The 21,557-nt window shown below is 39.5% G+C and overlaps 1 long non-coding RNA gene across 5 annotated transcripts in view; it reads left to right on the plus strand.

Annotated features, from left to right (window-relative positions):
• Nucleotides 1-21,557, plus strand: part of LOC309704004 — a 178,536-nt gene that overhangs the window by 53,995 nt on the left and 102,984 nt on the right. The window contains exons 3-4 of one of the 5 annotated variants that reach the window (XR_014276110.1): nucleotides 16,884-16,937; nucleotides 18,916-19,613. The exons of 3 other annotated variants lie outside the window; for them this stretch is intronic. This is a non-coding gene — a long non-coding RNA (uncharacterized lncRNA). Of the gene's footprint in view, nucleotides 1-16,883; nucleotides 16,938-18,915; nucleotides 19,614-21,557 lie in introns of those variants that run through there. One more of the 5 variants, XR_014276106.1, reaches the window with a different exon arrangement.

Consider the following 21,557-nt stretch of genomic DNA (forward strand, 5'->3'; position numbering starts at 1 on the left):
GGGTGTTGGGTTTGGTGGCCTCAGTATCTCATCTCAGCCTTTTGTGAGTGACCTTTGTCATGCAGGCATCACTAAATGATGACCTTCAGTTTGGAAAGTGTTGCAGCTGAGTGTGAAGTGGCTCAGATGATATTTAGCACCTCTAAGTCTGAGACCATGGTTCTCAGATGTGGGTTGGGAATGAGTTCCTGCCCAAGTAGTGGAGTTTAAGTATCTTGTGGTCTTGTTCAGAAGTGAGGGAAGAAGGGAGTGAGAGATTTTTTGACAGATTGGTGCAACACCTGCAGTAATGTGTGTGCTGCACTGGTCTGTTGTGATAACAAGAGCTGACCGCGAAGCCGAGGCAGTCGATTTACTGGACACTCTACATTCCTGCTCTCACTTCTGGCCATGTGGTAACCGAAAGAATGAGACTGTGGATATAAGTGCCTGCAATAAGATTCCTCCAAAGGATGCCTGAGCTCAGTGTTAAAGATAGCGAGAGGAGCTCAGTCATTCAGGAGGAGTTCAGAGCAGAGATGCTACTCCTCATCAAACCAAGCCAATTGGCTTGGTTCAGCAGAAAAGGATGCCTCGTGGACACCTTTTAGAAGTGTTTCAGCCATGTCCATCCAGGAAATCCTGGGGCAGACCCAGGACATGCTGACAAGATTATTCTAAAATTTTTATTGTCAAAATCATGTAACTATAATACACATACAGACAGAAAAAAATGAAGTCCAAATTCCGGGCATACAAATATAAATCCATAATAAATTATATTTTCAAATCAGATTTAGTTAAACTAAAAATATAAGTGATTACATGAATCCTAAAACACAAGTAAAATCTGTTGATACAAATATGAATGACACAGGCTAATAACATAAATCCCTTGTTGTTATAAGAATCAAATTGTAAGTCGCAGCTCTCTGTAATCTCAAAGATCTGTGAAACACTTCTCTCAACTCTTTAAAGAGAGATCTGCAGTTTATTTTCAATATTTCTTCTTGTTAACTGTCCACTATGCTTTGCTTATATAGAGAATAGTTTTTCTCTTTGTTAACAGTTTCTAGAGTTTTGGAGCAGCTTGAAAAATAGCAGAGTCGGCCATAGACATTGTTGATGATCTGATGCGGAGCTTGTGTAGATTCCTTCTGTTTAATCTTCAAGTCCTTTTGAAAGCACTGGTGTGGGGCTGTGTCAGATAAGGAATTTCACCCATTCATATGTACGTTTTTGAAAGGAAAATGAGTAAAAGTTGTTACTTATCTTAATCAGAAGTTAAACTTTAAAGTAAAAGGTTCATCAAAGTTACTACAATCCACCAGTTTTGCACATCAAAGTCTGTCTTGAGGAGTACTACAACATATGTGAGAAAGTTATCTGAAGCTTTTATTTTTAGTCTGCAGAGAAAGCTCTACAAAATGTCTCACAAGGCAGTGTTGTTTAGGGCTGATGACTACAAGTTTCTGGTGAAGATAGAAAAAAGTGAGTTTACCAGATCTCTGAAGCTCTGTTAGAGGTTAAAAACTCAAGGCTACACTAATTGTTTCTGCTGTGACTTTTGCACATGGCTCAGCAAACTGTTTGTGGGAACCAGAGAGGAAGGATTAAAATGGGTGAATTTATAAAGGTTTCATTGGGATGTCAGTCTGTTTTTCTTACCCATTTCCCTCTTTACCTTTGGAGCTTCCACAGATCTGTAGAACTATTGAGATAAACATAGAGCAAATCTAAGCTGCATTTAAACACTGACTATAATCATCTATGCAATTTAAAAAAAAATTGATGACCTACCTGCTTTGATGGAACCCTGTTTTCCTCCAAACTCAAAACATATGCCATGTATTTTTTTTTTTTACCTGAGATACATGGTTATTAACTACTTTTCCATTTTGCCTTCCTGCTGTCTGCTGGATACCTTGACCTCTGCCAAGCAGTTAGTTAGTAAGGCTGTGTCATATAGTCCCGATCAAAAGTTTAAGACCACTTGAAAAATGGTAAAAAAAATTGTATTTTGCATGTTTGGATCTTAACGTTTCAAGCAGAGCTTCAACATCCAACAAGAAGAAATGGGAGTGAGACAAAACATTTTTTGAGCATTTATTGAAAACAATGTTTAAAGTGAAACAGGCTGTTTTACAACAACCCAGGCCGTTATGGCATCCCCTCCACTGTGGCGCTTAGAAAACCATCAGGACCATCAACGTTACATTTCTTTGTCATCAGAGAATAAAACTTTCTTCCACTTTTCAGTGTCCCATGTTTGGTGCTGTCTTGCAAAGTCCAAATGGTCAGTTCTGTGGCATTCAAAGAGATGAGGCCGTCTGATGGTTATGGGGCTGCAGTCGGCACCACTAACCGCCTTAATTTGGGTCGAGGATTGTCCAGTGTCGTTACAGACAGCCAATTGGATCCTCTGGCTCAGTGCTGGTGAAATTTTTTTTTTTTTTTGGTCTTTCACTTGACTTTTTGTGTTCCATAACCCATAGGATCATTTAAGAAATTCCAAATGACTGTCTTACTTCGTCCCGCCTCAGCAGTGATGGCGCACTGCAAAAGACACTGCTTATGCAGTTCAACAACCCGCCCATGTTCAAAAAAGGCCTTTGCAATCAGAATGTCATGACAGTGTGACTACATGACAAAAAATGGCACTGAATCCACATTTTTGCACAGGATTGGATTTTTAAAGGCATGTGGTCTTAAACTTTTGATCAGCTGTAGAACAGCCTTTTTCAGTTTAAGCATTGTTTTCAATAAATTGCATACTCAAAAAATGTTTAGTCTCACTCCCATTTCTTCTTGTTGGATGTTGAAGCTCAACTTGAAACGTTGTTAAGATCCAAACATGCAAAATGTGATTTTTCTTTGCCATTTTTCAAGTGGTCTTAAACTTAAACGTCCTACCTCATATATGAGTTGGTTATGAAACGTCTTACACGGACCAGAAAACTGTACTGCTGCAAACTGGTAGCACAGCAAACCTCGTCTACCACCTACGCAAGAATCACCTGGACAAGCCGAGTAACACATCCCTGTATGAGCACTTCATCCGAGACTGCACACTCTGCAGTTGATGACTGAAGACGGGCTATTTTCCTGATGTGAGAAATGATAGCCAGAGGCCTCAGGGAACCTCTTGAGTCATGTGGCTTTGTCCATGTCACTACAGGTAACAACACATAAGGCCTATATTTATTTTGTTTGAAGTGTTTATTAATCTTATATAGTTGTTTGTGTTTTATTCTTTTCATATTTAATATATGTTGTGAGCCTGATATTACTGCTACAGTTTGCATTTTGTTGGTCTGTGTATTTAATATAGCAGTATATTATGTTGGGCCTTTTATCATTTGTTACTGAAAAAAGATTTTACATTTATGCATTAATATTTTTATGTTTACATTCTTAGTGAAATATTTTCCCAGGTGTTTTAAATAAAAGGACAGAAATCACATATGAATGCGTAGCCTTTATCTTTGACTATTTAATTGAAAAAAAGAAATAATAATTCTGTGTGATCATGATATAAACTATTCATTGAGTTGACAGAAAATGCACTATATTGTGATATATGTTATTGGAAAAAGAAATAAGTTGCATTGGGATATGAGATTTTGGTCATATTGCACACTCGTTGAAGACAACTTTCAAATTTTTCTGCCTGCAAGCACTCCTGAGCTGTGTGCAGTCACAAAGATGGACCATGGTTCTGTGAAACAAGCCAATTGAAATAGTGGTGTTCCAAGTGCAACACATAAACGTCTGGTGTGAACGTATCTTACACAGCAACATCTTCAAAGTTTTTTTTCAGTCAAGTTGCATGGCCAAATTTTCTATGCAGTACAGAAAAGTATTACGTTTTTGTCCTTTAGTGCTATAAGGTACTAAGGTGCCAAAAATGTGCTAAGAAAACTTAAACCCTACATCCTGTCTTAATACAAGACGGATATATCTATAGTATGGAAATTCTGTTACCAGAAATATGCTACCATACAAAATCAAGACTCATCAGACCAGCCCACTCACTGGCAGCTCTCTTTTTTAGACCATTAAACCCTATAGATGGTTGTGTGGGAAATTTCCAGTAGATCAGCAGTTTTTAAAATACCCATTATGTTGTTTCAACTTCAGCAGGCCGCCTTGACAATATCTATATGCCTAATACATAAATGCTTTGAATTGGTCCATGTGATAGATATTTGCATTAATGGATTTTGTTTTTTCTTCGACATAGCTGTGCAGATGATTTCTGCAAACTGTGCAACAACTGCAGTAGTGTTTGGATTCATGGCATATTGCAGTTATCAGTGGATAGAACAAATGTAAACTAGAGGCTGTTTGAGAAACTGCACAGTTATCTGGAAGAGGAGACTGCCTCTGAATTCCCCAGCATATGGAGTTGTAGACTGCATTATTCACATTGCACTGAACTCACTCTAAATTGTTCTTATTGGCTTTTTTGGGAATCCCCAGCCAGAAGTGACTGTTGCACTGAAGTAACGGTTCAGTGGTTGTGCCTCTCAGATACTGTCAACATAGATCGTTGGAAAATGTCACTAAAAAGGCAAAAAAGAGCCATTAGAATATATCCAAGGGCTCTAGACATGCTGTGTGCTGCTAATGTTAGTGCCTTTACAACTGTAAAAAATAAATGAATTCTTTTGGTCTGTTTAAAAAAACAAAACAAAAACAGAACCCAAAAGACATGTCATGTTATTGCTAAAAATCAAAACATCTTCCTCTCCATTGCTCAAGAGTGTCACGCTTCTCTAATAAAGTTTCTAACTGATAAGCTGATGCTACCTTTCCTGGAAGATGATCTTTTCACCACACTAAAGTGCTTTCTTCAGGGATTTGTCACGGATCATTCACTTAAGGAGGTGGTGAAGCTCTTCTCAGACAACTTCAGAGGTTGAGTAATTCACAATCATGCCTCCGTTATCAACATAGGATTTGATCAGGAAAAAGATTTTGCCAGTGTCTGCAACCCGAGTGAAATACCTCACAATGACTCACACGTACCTTCAGATCTTCTGCACACCAAGATCACAGACCGAGACCTTCGCACCTTTTCATCTTTTGCATGTCTTCTTAACACAGTTAACCAAAGAGCATCCATCAAATATCTATGAAATATAACCCAAAAGGTTCTCCTTTCTGTACCATGGAAAGACTTCTGTAGAAAAAAGGTTTTCTGCTTGCAGGTATTGGTACACCCCCTGAGCAATGGTAATGTCACTACTAGCTAAGGTATAAATGGTAGACTATGGCAGTCTGCTGTCAGTGCAAGATGAAGAGAGCGGAGAACAGAGAAACAAAAGTAATTGAGCAGTAATGTGAAACAGTCTGCATGATAGTTTGGCCTGCATGGGAATTTAGTTTAAAAAATATCTCAATTTTTTTCTTTGTTTTTGGAAAAAACTTCATAAAGTAGTATACTACACCTTTCCCTTAGACATTTGGGCATTTGATTTTTGCTGAGTTTGACTTGAGTGACAAATTTTTGTCTTTGCAAGCCATGGCTTGCACTGTCAAGCTCAGACTTGTTTAAGCAAGCTGCTTTTTTTTTTTTTTTTTTTTTTTTTTTTGCTGTGAACAAATTTAACTTGTACATCGAGTAACTGCCACTTAAAACTGACGTGAACAAGCTGTGAATAACATACCAAAAAACAGCATCTAACATTAGATACTACAGCAAAGTGAAACAGTTCCAGCATGAAGGAGGTTAGTACCATATATGCTCAATAATTCAGTATGGCCCTCAACGGATGTTATAAGAACTGAAGTGGCCTTTCATAGGAAAAAGATCCTACATTCCTGTACAGGGTGAGGTGGATCCACTTAAGATGAAGAGAAGAAAGCTTCAGATGAGCATTAAATGCACTTCTGTTATGTGCAGGTGAAGTTGCAGTTGCAGTGGTGGGCACCGACAAGATCTTGTTCCTTGAAATAAATTAAATAGATAGCAAAAGATTATTCAGTCTAGAGTTAAAGAATGGAGCACACAATTACTTAGTAGACAAACGCTGACCCTGTTAACCTGGCTAAAAAAGCCTGCAACTGCACAAGGCTTTCAAGCAAGCAGAAATGTATTTTAATTGGTGCTGTCAGCGCTAATCTCGATAAAATGACGTTAACGCTATAACCGCATTAAAGTGGCAAATCTTCAAATCAAATCAAATCACTTTTTATTGTCACATCACATGTGCAGGCACACTGGCACAGCACATGCGAGTGAAATTCTTGTGTGCGAGCCCCACAAGCAACAGAGATGTGCAAACACAACAACACAAACGAGCAAAATACAAGAATGGCCAATCTGAAACTAATAAATATATGTACAATATATAATAGTGTATGCATTTCTGGATGTGTATACTAAATATTTTCCTACGTGTGTGTGTGTGTGTGTGTGTGTGTGTGTGTGTGTGTGTATATGTATACACATTTTTACAAATTAAATAGTAAAAAAATAAAATAAAATAATAATAATAATAATAAAATATATAAAATATACAGAGTTGAATATGTGCAAAACAAGTGGCATTTATATACAGTGTGGAGTGCATAATGTTGAAGTTCCAGTAGTGAAGCTGAGGTGTCTATGACGTGTTCAGCAGTCTGATGGCCTGATGGAAAAAGCTGTCTCTCAGTCTGCTGGTACGGGACCGGATGCTGCAGAACCTCCTTCCTGATGGAAGCAGTCTGAACAGTTTATGGCTGGGGTGACTGGAGTCCTTGATGATCCTCCCCGCTTTCCTCAGGCACCGCTTCCTGTAGATGTCTTGGAGGGAGGGAAGCTCACCTCCAATTATCCGTTCAGAGCACCGCACTACTCGCTGGAGAGCTTTGCAGTTGTAGGCGGTGCTGTTGCCATACCAGGTGGTGATGCATCCAGTGAGGATGCTCTCAATGGCACAGTGATAGAAGGTCCTGAGGATGCGGGGGCTCATGCCGAATCTTTTCAGTCTCCTGAGAAAGAAGAGGCGCTGCTGCGCCTTCTTCACTGTTTTGTTTGTGTGTACTGACCACGTAAGATCCTCAGCCAGGTGTACGCCAAGGAACCGGAAGCTGCTCACTCTCTCCACAGCAGTGCCGTTGATGGTGATGGGGGTGTGTACTTCTCTGCACCTCCGGAAGTCCACTATCAACTCCTTTGTCTTTGCGACGTTGAGGGTGAGATGGTTGTCTTGACACCAGTGGGTCAGGGCGCTGACCTCCTCCCTGTAAGCCGTCTCATCACCGTTGGTGATAAGACCCACCACTGTAGTGTCGTCCGCAAACTTCACAATGATGTTGGAGCTGTTAGTGGCTGTGCAGTCGTAGGTGTAGAGTGAGTATAGGAGAGGGCTCAGTACACACCCCTGTGGAGCACCAGTGTTCAGTGTGATGGGGGATGAGGTGATGCTGCCCAGTCTGACCACCTGGCGTCTGTCAGACAGGAAGCTAAGGATCCAGCTGCAGAGGGAGCTGCTCAGTCCTAGATCCTGCAGTTTCCTGTCCAGCTTCGAGGGAACGATGGTATTGAATGCTGAGCTGTAATCTACAAACAGCATCCTCACATACGTGTCTCTCTTCTCCAGGTGTGACAGGGCAGTGTGTAGTGTCAGGGCTATGGCATCATCAGTGGACCTGTTGTGGCGGTATGCAAACTGTAGAGGGTCCAGTGAGTCGGGTAGTGCAGAGCAGATGAAGTCCCTGACCAGCTTCTCGAAGCATTTGCTTACGATGGGGGTCAGGGCTACAGGTCGCCAGTCGTTCAATGAGGAGATGGTGGAGGATTTGGGTACAGGGACGATGGTGGCCATTTTGAAGCAGGCTGGGACTACAGACACTAATTTTAATCCAAATCTTCGTCAGCGAGTTAACGCGGATTGCTCCGTGTGTGGGGCTGGATGGCGCTGACGCGTTGACACAACACACGGGGCGATCCGCGTTAACCAGCTAACGGAGATTTGCCACGTTAATGCGGTTATAGCGTTAACGTCATTTTAACTAGATTAACGCTGACAGCACTAATTTTAATCCAAAGTGATCTTTAACTAAATCTAAACAAGTGGTACCACAGTACCAAACTGTGACTGGAAATAACAGAAAAGAATAGACATACGGCCAGACAGTCCTCACATGTCATAAACTCACATGTTGAATTGTAACTGGGAGGCTCGTTTTTATTTCAGTCACACATGAAGATTCTGTTCTGTCTTCCTTCTCTCACACCAACCAGTCGCAGCAGATGGCCGGCCCTCCCTGAATCTGGTACTGCTGGAGGTTTCTTCCTGTTAAAAGGAAGCTTTTCCTTCCCACTTTCGCCAGAGTGCTTGGGTTTTTGTCTGCATGTATTACTGTAGGGTCTACCTTACAATATAAAGCGACTTGGGGTGACTGTTGTTGTGATTTGGCGCTGTATAAATAAAATTGAATTGTTACGTCATTTAGTCAACTTCAAGTTATACATCAGTAGTATGAAAATTAAATTGAAGAAATTTTAGTTGGGAGCATAGCACAGATACGTGCTTCTATGTTGAACCACTGGACTGCATTTGTATTAACAGAGAGAAATGTTACAATTTGAACTACAGGTTTGAATTTGATTGATCAGGCTCAGTATTTTTGCTCAAATATCTGGAAATTCCCATAGTTTAATCTTAAATTTGAGATTGTCATTGGTGGATTGCCACCAGCTATATGTGTTATTTCAGGCTAAATTTATATCAAAGCAGTCTCCTAGTATAGGGATTATTGTTTCATCTAATCTCATGAGTAAGGGGCTCCAAGCTGATCCACTAAGCTCTCTTTCATTGTATTTTAAGCTTTTTAGTAGGTTTGATCCATTGCTCTCCAGGTCTTTGCTGACCTAGTCAGCATGGAGGGCGCTGGCATTTTTTAGCAACCAGCATCACATCTCCAGCAGTGGCAGCCGTCTGGCTTAGCACAGCTTCTGTGTGTTTGGCTGTTTTATGAGGCAGAAAATGCTTCCACAATGCAACTGCTTTATGATGCATTTCAAGCTTGGCAGCGATCGGGGGGGACGTTGTATTAGGTACTTGCAAAATCGATGTCCTGGGCCAGACTGGAGCCAGAGCTGATGTTTGGCTGATCTCCTTGGCCCTGTGAGATCAATACAGCAGGAGATCTTTTATTTAGCAATGCTTGACTTCATCTTATATGCCTTACACAGTCACACGTTTACTACATGTCACGTGTGGACTATTTGTGTGGCTGTTCTGGCTCTATGGGTCATATTGACTTTGCTTTCCAAAATTCAATGTATTTATAGTAGTTTTGGCAAACCTGCATTTGCTCCCTGGTTTTTCCATTTTTTATCTGATGATCAAAGGCAAAGGACTAAAGGAAATAAAGCAAATGCCATCATGACCTCAGCCGTCAACACTGTGATTGATTATTGTGTTTTTGAGATGATCGATTGTTAATGTGTTTATTAATGCATTCACTGACATACAACTATACCAGCAGATTTATGTAGATATATAGCATTCAGCCACAACATTAAAATTACCAACGGGTAAAGTGATTGATCATCTCATTACAATGCAATGGAAAACATGGTTCATGCTGTTCATGTGAATGGTATGTTGACATTTAATGGATGGGGCGTGTTTGCAAAGACCACTCCCATCAGGATAGATATGTTTCATCATAGGATAAAGGGGTCCATTTCTAGAAAAGTGCAAAATTTCAAAGATTACCTATGCTTTCACAACAGTAAAACCTTTCAAACTTGTGCTGTTGTCTTTATGAAATTGCGATGAAACGTAATTGCAATTACTTTCATTTTTACCCCTTCTTTCATAGATAATAAAGCAGATGTTGGTTAAAAAAGAGATGTTGTATATTTAGAGAAATAACGTCATAAATTTGCAAGAAAAACTATTTTGTTTTATTTTATATTTTGTCTAAGGATCACATCCTTTTGCTTTTGCAAGTTCAGATCAATGTCATCATAACACAAATGGCACCAGGAAACAATTTAAACAGTATATTACAAGTTAAAGTTATATTACAAGTTTTTCTGTATTACGATTTGCAGTCATACAGTAATACAAGTAAAAGCATCATTTTTTTCTCTCGTAGTAATAACCTCTTCCACTTACTCTATAGCTTCTTGTTCTTAAAATGGCCCTAATGTTTTTTTCATACTTTCTTTGTAATCAGCGATTTATTTACTGCAACCTTACACTGGTATCCCTCTTTCAGCTGCAAATAGCAGTTTATGTTGCTGTTTTCCCCATAGAGCTGTATTAAAAAGAATCCTCCAAGGCTGAAAAATGAGTGTCAAAAACTGCAGTTCCTCTAGATCAGGGCTGCCCAATCCCGGTCCTCGAGAGCTACCGTCCTGCAGCTTTTAGATGCATCCCTACTCCAACACAGCTGAATCAAATGGTTTGATTACCTCTTCAGCATGCCATCGTGTTTGGCAAAGGCCTGATAACAAGCCATTCATTTGATTCAGCTGTGTTGGAGTAGGGATGCATCTAAAAGCTGCAGGACGGTAGCTCTCGAGGACCGGGATTGGGCACCCCTGCTCTAGATGAGGCTGGTTCAGAAGACAGTCAATCCCCACAGACTCCCATGTTAAAAAGTATTCTACAGCCAGGTACACGCTACAGTTTTGGCCTCTATGGATAATTTCTCCTTCATAACAACTCTGAGTAGGGCAATTCTTCTTTTTTCTTTTTTTTCCATGACTCATTCACCTGGATAATTAAATTAGGGGTGTGGCTGATTTGATTGACAGGTGTCCTAGAAAAGGCAGCTGGGGCTGATGGGTGTCTGCAAGCATCATTTCTGCTACTTTGGTCATTAAATTGGACCTCAATACTATGTGTGTGACATTTGGAAAATTTTAAATGATTTTCTGGCTTGCTTTGGCAGAGACCGTCCACGAAGTTCATGCCTAAATTTTGGTGACTGAACTTTTAGTATTTGGTTTGTACCTAAAAAGCAGGTATCTGGATCTTTGCATTGCACCTGTACAATTTAGGTATGCAGCTGCTAAGTAAACTTGCTCTTGTTAGCTGCTAACCTAGCGCTTCACCCTCAAGAAAACAACATGCTGATGGGCAAAAAATTTATGTTGAAGCTTTGAAATATGAATCTTAAGACCAATGGATGTTGCCACTTTAGTTAAGTTCATCTTTCATACCGTCTATGATCTGAATGCAGATATCTGTTCTTAAACAGTCTTTGTGACTGAAGCTCCTCCCATCTGACTTTGAGTTCATTGTCAGGAAACAAAGTCAAAACAATCTTTCATCTAGGCATACTGATGCAAAATTATTATTATCTAGGCCTATTTAGCATTTTTATACACACCTTATAATAGCTCAGGTGTACCATGCAGTGGATTAGTATTTCTCCGTTTTTTTTATCCAGGGTTTTCCTTTAATTTGTCACTCGTCTGTACATTTATTAATGACTTTAACTAATTGACTGACTCCGACAGTGAAATTTACATGCAGAGCTCTACGCAGCGCTGAGATATTCCTGTGAACCGTAATGAGTGTGCATTAGCGTAATCAGAGTATCAGCGGAGTGTGTGTATGTTTTGGAGCTGAAATGCATATGAACACACTCCGAGTGTTTCCACTTTGCTGAGCAGAGAGGTCTGATGTGGAGGTTTAGAGTGAGGCTAAGCTGCAATTGAATACCAACAGGACTGGTGTTTCTGCTCAGACCTCTGAAGGAAGATCTGACCTTGAGACGCTACCACTGATAGACAGCAACACAAAGACCGGGCTAGCTAATTAGATTAAAAAACATGGATCCCAAGGGATGGAGATGTGACAAGCACATTGATTCACTACATCTCTTCAATTTCCATCTCTCTCCAGCCTTCTCCCTCCTTTCCACCTCCCCCTATCCACTCATTCCCTGCCGGGTTTTTTTTCCCTTCTCATTGTGCTATATATCTCAGCTCTATATTTTTCCTTTCCCACTGTCTTTGTTGCTCCCTTTTTGTCTCTTTTCTTAAGATTCACAATATCCACATATCTTAATCAAATATTACTCAGGAATTGATAGGAATTGTGACATTTTCAAAAAAGTGAAATTGACAAATGATAAAGTAGTGATATAAAAATATCTAAGACCGAATGTCATCGCCTTATCTTACAAAGATGTCTTACAAATGTTTCACTGTCATTTCAAAATCTTATTGTCACTAAACTGTCTGTCCAGCATGACCTCTATAAAAGTCATGTCTGCCATCTGTCCCTTTGTATGAGGGCAAGTAGCTATTAAATAGCCATTACCAAAGCATTGCCATTTCTTGATCTTTTTTCTGCAGACATTCTATCTGAAAAGTACATATAGAAATAGAAAAGATTAATGTTATCAAAATGTGAATCTTCATACTAAAAAAAACTAAATGTAATGCAGTTTTCTAGATTACTGGCCAGTTCATAATAAATTGTATTCTCTTGTGTTTTGCTTCCTCCTTTGAGTTTTAGGTATTATTAGTACAGTGAGTTTGGAACAGGTGTATGGGGCATTAATGCTGGGTGGGATGACCAAAATAATATTGTCACAGCATTATATGATGATCATCATTATTATTAGTAGTAGCAGTAATAGCATTTCTAATCCTCCATAAGAAGGGCTTCATAAAGCTTTACATTAAAAGTTATGTGGCTCTGTTAGCAATAAATTCTTTTCCAGTTTTTTTAACAACATATGAGTAAGAATAACAAAAGAAATTATTTATTTATCTCAGATTTTTGTAAGCGTTTTGTGAGAGAGGTTTGTATAATAATACCATCAATATTAATAAGTGAAATATTTCAAAATCAATGAAGCACAACATGATTTAAAAATAGTAGAAAAGAACATTCTCTGCTAGACAACTGTGTTGATTTGTAGAGAGAGATTGCATGAAGAATAAAAGATTTGATTTACTCGTTAGCGGTAACATTACAGCTTTGACACAAACTCTAGTTTGATTTATTCTTCTAAATTTTGTGGCATAAATAAACCTGTCTCCACTTAAAAAATACCTCTTAGCCATGAGTAACACGTTTTATTTTAGTCCCTCTCTGCTCTCTTTTCTTCCTCTTCTACATTTCAAAAGATTTTGAATCATGCACTGTGTACCAGTCATGCAAGTCTGATCCACCGCTCGCTTGTTACCAAAATGCTCGAGGCTTCAAAACAGGACTTCACAAACTAGTGGCTGCTGTCATGAAACATATAAGGAAAGATATAGTCCTCTAACTTTTTAAATACAACTCCCAAACAGAAATCTCTCTGTGACTGCTTAATTCAGAGCGGCTGTTAGTCACATGCATCGGTTATAAAATTCACCTTTTTTTTTGGATTAAATAACTAATTAAAGCAAACTCTTGAATGAATATAAGTGCCATAAGAACTGAGAGGATGAGACAGTATTTGTGAAAATTAATAGAAGGTATACAACCTTTAACTTGACTGAGCTTGTATATTGGATTCAAGTGATTCTCATGTCAGGCTCCATAATATCTGGCTTTTGTTACTTAGACTATGCTCGTTAATACAACAGATTAATTGTTGCGCATCATAATCCTTAAAAGTAGCAGAAGGCAATGAAATACTACAACTACTGTGTGTTTCATAATGCTCATCTTAGCAGTCTTTCCCACCCCTGTTCCCACCACTAACACATGACCCTACGCTGTGTTCACTGCATCATTCCATGTTTGGCACTGATCACCACCTGCACTCATGTATATATCTTTCTACGTAGCACTTTTAATTCTTATTCTCATGTATATATCTCATGTATATCTCGTGCATATATCTTTCTACGTAGCACTTTTAATTCTTCTTCTTACTTTTATTTTTTCATGTCTATTTAAGCGCAATTTATGACAGTATGTTTGCACTGAAGCACCGCAGCAATTTCCTAATGTTGTAAACCTGCTCAACATTTGGCAATAAAACCCTTTCTGATTCTGATTCTGATTCTGATTCTTTGGAAAGGGCAGAAGCATCAGTTACAGATGGGGGGCAGGTAATCCTAAGTGCAGACCTCGGTAAAAAGAGGCAAAATGCATCATCATTCCACTCCCTTCTTGCTCCTTCACTAATTAAGCCATCTCCTGTTAACAAGGCTGCAGGCCCTGCTCTTTATGAAGGGATAGACTGAAAGGACACCAAGCAAACTCCTGACAGTTAATCACTACATTCTCCCACATCGATCACAGACCAAAGAAAAATGTCAAATGAGCAAACTGCATATGCTTACTTTTCAGATTATATGGAGAGGCTTTGATATGCATACTGAGTATTATTTTCAAGATATCACTATGACACTAAAAAAATCTTTCTTGCTTTAGAAACCGTCATATGACTAAAGAAGTAGTATTGATCTTTTTTTCAAAGAGGAGGATAAAACGTGCACGTTCGTGATCCTATTTAATACAGTGAGAGAACTGTAATTCTCTCATCAGCTTAGCGCGTACAGCATTGCTATCCATACACAAAGGAAAGAGCGGGAGACATTCATCAGCCTGATTAACAACTTCAGTCATTGTCTTCTTTAATTACAACAAAGTCAACAGCTCCATTACTTCCCTTGCTATCTATCTTTCATCTCTGCTCTCTCTGAGGATTGCGATGTTGGAACAAAACAGAGCAGGCTTTAGTCTCATCTGTAGGCCGTCGAGAAGGTCGACTCCCACAGCGGAATATAATCAGCATTCAGAGGAAGACGAGGAATCGAGACATCCAACCAAAACATGTATCCGTGGCTCCTGGTGGTGATTAGTGTTCCTTCTGCCAATTGGGCTCAGTTCTCTACCGTTGCAACCACCGCTCGCCTTGAAATTGATTTGCTCGGTATCAAGCGAGTCAGTCAACTCAGCCAGTCACACGGTAAACCAATCTCTCAGTCACTCAATTAGTTTCTCAACAGTTAAGTAAGTCAGCTAGTAGGGCAGCTGTATCTGTTAGTGAGCAGATAGTCTTTGAGTAACACAAACTTATCCAACAAATAAATAAATAACTCAGTCCACCAGCTTTCTAGTCAGAAGTTCTCTCAGATGGTTACTTATCAAAGATAAATCAGTCAGTCGATCCTCGTCTTGTGTTATAGTGGCTACTCTGAAGCGGAGGGAGCTTAAACTAATGCTGTGCAGCTTTACGAAGAGAGTGATTGCCGACACGATCAGCATAACAAATGATCTGCGTCGATTTGTGCGGTTCTAAAACAGCACAATGAGAGTTATGGCGTGCCGTTAATGACTGTAACATTTAACAACAGCTATAATATCACTTGGTAGTGTGGCTGGAACCGCATTAAGACTGATAAGAGATGATAATGGTAGTTTACTTCACATTATCTCCCAACAGGGGACAATTTTGGACATAATGTTTTTTTCTAAATTGGGGCAGCTGTGTGGTATAGGTTAGAGAGGCAGGCTTATGATTGAAGGGTCAAAGGCTTGAATGGGGAATGTTAAATGGGAAAAATCTGGGTGAAGGAAACGGGTGAGTTGAGCACTCTTCTAAAAAGTGCTCTTGAGCAAGAGTCTTAAGCCAGACACCTAACCCCAAAATGCTCTAGCTCCTCATTTAAAAAAAAAAAAAAAGGAATTTAGACTATAAATAATAACCTGCTCCCTCCTCATATCCAGATTCACTGAAAGGAGGCAGTGTGTTAAATCACAGCAGCCCTGCAGAGCCAGGCACTTTACACAGCTAGGCCAAAAATGGATGCATGACTCTGTACTGTATAAGTCATCTTGCCTAAAAGCCCCAAATGTTATAATGCTGCATTTTATTCTCACTCCCCTAAACCTCTGTAGATCTACTCAAACACAAAGACAAAAATAGCAACTCAAGGATATAAGGATATATTTTTAGCCAGTATTGTTTCACAATCCAAGCACATGTGTTAATGGATAGTGGTAACATACTGCTGTGCCTTGAGGTAAACCCAAGTGTGCCCTGGGATTTTGTGTCAAATCAAACATTAATATTATTGCAAATGCACAAAAAAGTAATGAATTGAAATAAAGTGTCAAAGGCTCTAAGGACCAGCTGATCTTACATTTTTCACAGGGCAATTGCATAGGTGGCCTAGTGGTAGGGAACAGCTTCAGACAAATTAAGGAGCTTGAAAAGAAAAAGTGACTGGACTTCTTCATCTCTCATTTGAGAAGCTTCTTAGGGACAAAGAACAAATGGTGGAAAGTCCCAGCTATTTAAGCCCTAGTGGGAGTTGTCCCTTAAGAGGGTCGTTGACCCACTATCGATCAGGTGCCTCATCACATGAGCCAAGGTGTGAAAAAGGGTGTGGGTTAGTATCAGCAGTGGTTTCAGGTGAAACCTTTACTTACCCTATCATGTGACCTATTGAGATCAGCTGACGCCAGATGTGAGTGGGCGTTAAAGTGCTGGGGAGAAGATCTCAAAACTGGATTGTAGGTGGCAGACAGTGGGCGTGATAAGCCGACCGTCTGTTCAAGGATGGTCGTTCACAGATGGCTTCTTCACTCCTCTTTCAATACGTTTATGGAGTGGCTGTTTGGTTTCTCTAATGTAGAGGTCTGAGCGTTCCTCGCTGCACTGCACAGCACACACTAAGTTGTTTGGTTTGTCTCTGGGAGTTTTGTACTTGGGATGAACCAGTTTTTTGTCTGAGTGTGTGGCTAGGTTTGAAGTGCACTGGGATGTCATGAGTGGAGAAGATTATCCTGAGTTTCTCTGATAAACCTGCTACATACAGGATGACAACGTTGTTTCTGTTTGTTGTTGTCTGACCTTCTAAATTGTGCATCTTTGTTGATTTGATCAAAACCCAACTGGGATAACAACTTGTTTTAAGAGGTTTCTTTACATGTGTGTGCTCCTTCTCTTTTGGTCTTCTTTTTTAGATGGATTGTTTTCTGTTGCAGGGTCCTGATTACTCCAAGTCTGTGTTCCAGAGGGTGGTGGGAGTCAAAGAGCAGGTACTGGCCTGTGTGTGTGGGCTTCTTCGGTGTTGAGGTTTCCATTCTCCTCAGTGTACACAGCACGGTCCACAAATGGCAAACTATTATCCTTTGTATCTTCCCTAATTAAATATTTCTTTTCACTGAGTTGATTTGGACAGTAAAGGTTGGTTACAATAGGTGGGACTGGGGTGCCCATTGCACATCCATGTTTTTGTCTGTAGAAACCCTTGTTGTATTTAAAATATGTGGTGGCAGAGGTCTAACAGTCTGCATATCTGATCAAGGGTAAATCTGATTCTGTTTTTTTAAGGAGCTGTCTTGCTGTAGTCGTTTTCTGACTCCACAGCCTCAGTTATAGGTATACAGGTGAAGAGTGAGACCACATCAAAGGACACTATGGTTTCATCTGTGTACGTTTCTGGACCTTATTGGTGAAGTCAATGGGGTTTTTGATGTGATGGGGTGTATTCCCCACAAGGGGAATCAGGATGGTGTCAAGGTGGTTGAAAATGTTGTAGGTGGCTGAGTTTATACTGCTAACAATGGGTCTGAGAGGGACTCCTTTGTGGATCTTTGGAAGTCCATGAATACAGGGTATAACATTCCCTGGGTACAGGCAGTGGTATGTAGGATGGTCAATGGCTTTATCCTTTCAAGTTGTTGTAGCCAACTGATGATTTTCCTTTGTAGTTGCTTTTCTGGTCTCGTCTTAAGGCTTCATAGGTATCTTTGTCACTGAGGAGTGCAGTAATTTTTGTGTAATAATCAGTTGAGTTTAGAACAAAAGGCAGTTGGTAATATGGTGATAATAGGAAGTGATAGTCTTCTTTTCTTGTATTGTTAAGTTAAACAGAGTAATTTTTGCTCAGGAAAATGTATCTGAAACCTTTAGCGTGATTTGCTCTGCTTCAGGTTGTGTTAATTTATTAATCCTTATCACTGTTTCTGTGGTTGTGATGAGTTGCTGTTGTGGAGAAATGGCAGAAATGAGACCTTTGGCTAACACCTTCTTTTCAGGTTCAGTGAGGTTCCTGTCTGATAAGCTCTTCACCAGTGTTGGGCAAGTTACTTTGTAAAAGTAATTAATTATAGTTACTAGTTACTTCTTCAAAAAAGTAACTGAGTTAGTAACTGAGTTACAATATTCTAAAAGTAATTAATTACTTGAAAAGTAACTATTGCGTTACTTTTAAAAAAACACGTTTAACCCTCTGGGGTCCAGGGTATAATTGGCCATTTTTAACTACTTTTGATTTTCCCTCCAGATTTTCCCTTTAAAAACGATTTACTTTGCCTTATTTGGTATCATCCTTTTCAGCACAACCTCACGTGTCTGAATTTACAGTTGTGTTTTCATTTTGACATACTGTATTAACAGAATTCATCTAAAATCAGACAAAAAACATAAAATCAGAGTAGAAAGTTATATTTTTTACTGTAACAACCACAAACATGTTTAATGAATCATATTTCATAACTTTCAAATGCAAATATAAATTGTCAGTTTTAAAATCCTATGCACAAGTTTTGCAAACAACAAAGTTATTTGCATCCATTTACATTTTACCTTGATTTTTTAAATAACCATTTCAAACTATTTACAGAACAATCAGCTGTTCTGCATTCAATAAGATGCTACACAAATTATTTGTGCCACTCCAAAAAATACTTTCTGTCCACTATAAAGGAGAACATCACAGCCTGATACCTGCAGGTCTGACAGCAGCAGGTGTATCGCTCCTTTTTCTACCTGGAGACAGCAGTCGCCCCATTGTTCTGACACACTACACAGAACTATCCACAACACTACACACTAACTACAAAAGACAACACATTAACTACACACTCCAAACACGCTTGTCTTGTCTGTATGGTCTAGGGATTGATTTGGAATTATACGCTTTTGTTTGCAATGTATTGAATTTCCAGAATTGTCTTTCTTTTCCTTTAATGTAAGCTGATCCTTATCCACAAACTCAGAAATCTCTTCTAGGACTTTCCAGTTTTTGATGGATGGTAGGATAGTAAACAGCCTCCCAAAAAAACCGACATAAGCTATCCTGAAGACAATATAAACACAGGTAAAAATCATTGTTCCTCCAATTGTGAGAAAGGGTTGAAACCTGCTCTACTCATCGATAAAATCAACGAAACAAAATCACGTGAAGAAACCGATGCTAGATGTCACACAGCTAACCTGGCTTCAGATGATCCCAGTGAAGGGGAACATCTGATGAATTTAACCATGATTCTTAGAGAAATATGCAACTTCAGACAAGATGTCAAAGAACAGCTCGAAGATACTAAAGGAGAAATATCGAAAACCGACACAAGACTGGATGAGGTGGGAGCTAGAATCCTGGAAAATGAGGAGAGACTGCAGAAAACGGAGGAGGCTATATCTAAGCTGCTAAATATGTACAAGCAGACCCAGCTGAGACTAACCAACCAAGAGCGATGCTTAAGAAGAGAAAATGTGAGAATATATGGTGTCCTGGAGGGAGCTGAGGGTGAGCCAAAAGCGATGATTCAGTTCGTAGAGAAATTACCGAGAGAAAATTTGGACACTGACAATGAGAAAAACATGGTGATTGAGAGAGCTCACAGAGCGTTGATTCCAAAGCCCCCACCGGGAGCACAGCCCCGATCCATCCTCATGAAGTTCCTGAATTACAGAATGAAGGAGGAAGTGGTGAGGCAGGCCTGGCAAAAGAAAGGCTACCCACGGGACAACTGTAAGATCAGCATCGACCGCGACTACGCTCTGAGAATCCTTGCCAGAAGACGTGATTGCATGGAAGTAAGGAATGGTCTGAAGGATAAAAACCTCTACCCTGCTCATCTCAGCATTCTTTACGAAGACGAGACAAAGATATACGAGACTGCTAAGGATTCAGATGGTGAAGCCTCCATGAACAGCAATCAAGAAAGCCTCAACTTACAGAGAAAAGTTGAACTTTTCGGACTTCAATTTCAAGTTAAACCCTATACTAGACTCATTGTGATCATCACCTCAGAACAAACCCCTTCCTAAACAAGTGAAAACGTTAATGGAAGAGATGGACATAATAGATGTTTCGAGAGATCTTCACCCAAAGAGTAGAGGCTACATACACTACTCCATCCCACATTAAGTTTACTCTATAATTGATTATGTTTTATATTTACTGCAGACAGATTTAAAATGAAGGACTGCAAGATTCTGACAATTGACTTGGTTTGTCCCTGCTACCCGGAATGAGAAATAGGAAAACATGGACTGACTGATAGCAAACTGACTCTTATTGCAATTTTATCTCTGTTGTGATGTGCCAACATTGGTTTGAAGAAAGCAGCTGTGAGTGTTCCCATACCTGCCTTCTGTCTTTGAAGCAGGCATTTCAGTAGCAGTGCAGCTACAAGTTCATTGAACACAGTCGTAATAATTCTGGTAGGCAAAGTCTCCAACAACTGTTTTCCTTAGTGTGACTCTCGCATAAGGGGATGACAGAGTGAAATTAAGCACTGTTTTGTGCAAAGCAAAGCACTGTGACTTAAATTGTAGGTGACATGCTAGCACCATTATTTCAAAAAGAGGAATGACAACATTCCAGATTATATCAAGGTACTTTTGTTTACTTGTTTTAGCTATTATAAATGCAGTTTTCCCTTTACATATTGGTTTAAAACATGTGGTTTAAAAAAATCTACATTCTCAGACACTGTTTCCGTGCTGTGTTTTTGGTCATTGTGGTTGGAGAAAAAAGTTATTTATCGTAAATCTCTCTTTCCTGTCCTTTGCATTTTTTCCAACTGGCTGCAGGGCATTGGGACCCAAACACCGTGAAAACAAGCTCCATGCATAATGAGCAATTCTACTGTTTTTGCAGAGATGTTAAAAAAAGTTTGTGCAGTGGAACTCAAACCAGCAACCTACAGTCTTAGTCTTATTTGAGTTGCTCTAGTATTATTTGATTATACCCCATTTATTAAATGATTGTGTGGCTGAGTTTAGTGCCAACCCAGCAAGTCTTAAAAATAAAATTTCACTTTCTTGTTATGCTTTATTAAGTATAATTTGTTTAGGTACAAATCAAATGTAATCAGATTAACATATTTGCAAAAATGCAGGACTCTCAATGCTGTTACTTAACTTAAATATCAAGTGCGGGTCAATTATCTGCTCGTCATTGCTTTTAGAGACAACTGCACTTACAGTTTTGTGTTCTTGTGTTGCTATATGGAGGCCCTGATTAGTGTGTTTACAGATCCTAGCTAAAAGTCGTAACTTGGTCAGAGTGTGCAGCTGAATGTGCCAGGAAAGGAACATCCATTTTTTGTCGCCTGTTTCATTATGTATATGAATGAGTCATTTGTTACTTTTGCTCATTTCGCCATCTCTAATTAGATTTAGAAAACAAAGTAGGAAAGTATGGCTAAAAGCAGTGACACAGCCTGAACCAAATTAGAAAATGACAACGTGATTCAAAGGCCTCTGGTGTGGAACAATTAATGAACTCTGCAGACTCGCTGTGATAACCAGGGAGCTAATGTTGTGCAGCACTGCCAGAGCAAACAAGCAGGGGCGCTTTTGACTGCGAATCCTGGGTAAACACTGCAGTTTGGCATTCCTCAAAACAGCAAGTTTCACCCTCC

Source organism: Aulonocara stuartgranti (genome assembly GCF_965226115.1).
Source record: "Aulonocara stuartgranti genome assembly, chromosome: 1".
NCBI classification, from domain to species: Eukaryota; Metazoa; Chordata; class Actinopteri; order Cichliformes; family Cichlidae; genus Aulonocara; species Aulonocara stuartgranti.